Here is a 1466-nt window from a genome sequence, read left to right as displayed (position 1 = left end):
CGTGCAAGGGTACATGTTTTGGTGTGAACAACCTGACAGCACCCGTTCCCGAGCCTTTTGGTGTGGCAGCATTCAACTGCACAGCGTAATACTGTGCCGGCCGGATACGCGCCAATAGGTAGGTCTGTATGTAAGCATGCAGTTTTGTGATTATTTCTCTCCCACGCAGAATCTCACAGCTCGCAGCCCGCAGCTCACGCACTTTGAGGTGAACTGTGAGGAGAGATAAGCGGTTCCTTGCAGTCCGTCCGTCTAGCTAGCGATATCCCGTTCTTATTGTGCGTGCCGTCATGTTTGCTCCGAAAGGTAGTATGGGGTCAGTCAGCTGGCTTAATGTAGATTTTAGAGATAGGAAAAGTCAATGTTCTACAGTGCTTGAATTGACCAGACCCTTGAATCATTTTTTTTCTCTCAAGTGTTTGTACTCCGTGGATAAGTGTTGATCTTGTGTTGAGACTGGCATTAATATATATTATGGTGATCTTGAGCCATGATGTCGATAATTGATGATGCCTTATCCATCGTCTTTCTGCCTTAGCCGGACAGGATTCCTCAACTTCATCAGCAACTAACTTTAGGGGTATCTATCGGGGAAAGACACATGCAGACAGCTTGGACTTATCGGGCACTAACAATAGGATTCTTAGAAACCTCCGACGTAGCCTTGAAGCAGTGCTTATGGTCATCATTGCATCTTGGCAGGATTGTACTAGACCAGTATCTCATGTTCATCTGCCGGATCCTCAGCTTACATGTAACATCCCGAATTCCCGGAATAACCAATCCCCGACGGCTCAACGTTTTCTCAGCCTGGGTTGACTGAAGCTGTAGCCTCATTGGACACCACTGTCCTGTTTCCCTAAAAAAGTGGTAGATCTCATGATACGATCGGACCATATAACGCCCGACTAGAACCCCTAAAAGTTAATAATTCCGTGTTTCTGGGTTAGTAGGCAGATTGAGTGCGTTTCCCCAGAGATGTACTCGTCATATGGATTAATTCCTCTCATTGACATAGCCCCAATCGGGGCATATTATCTCACCTGCCGAGCTGAGAAGGAAGAGATAATCATTTAAACTTGGAGGACACCATGTTGCTGACTGTTCTGCACATACTGTAGGTAATGAATGCAATGTATATGCGTGCCGGCGCATAGATAGGGGTCTATGCGTAATCTTGGAGTGTGTCCGCGTGAGAGTCCATGTCTCTGAGGTGTCTCTCATTCCCAGGGTCTCTACCCTCTTTTTTATCTCCTCAGGGTGAGTTGGCTATCGCGTAGAGCAAAACACACGAAAGATTCTGATCCTTCTGATGTTATTCTCAGTCCACCTACCTACCTTATTAGTATGTGGCTCCCTTGGGCCAAAGAAAGAAATTACCATTAACAAAGACGTCTAAGCGTCAATCTTGCGGCTCCACTTATGTCCTGTCAGGACAAGCTCCGGCGCCGAAACCCCCCCCCCCC

The sequence above is a fragment of the Fusarium pseudograminearum genome, chromosome 1 (assembly GCF_000303195.2).
Source record: "Fusarium pseudograminearum CS3096 chromosome 1, whole genome shotgun sequence".
NCBI classification, from domain to species: Eukaryota; Fungi; Ascomycota; class Sordariomycetes; order Hypocreales; family Nectriaceae; genus Fusarium; species Fusarium pseudograminearum.
This window is presented reverse-complemented; position numbering follows the sequence as displayed.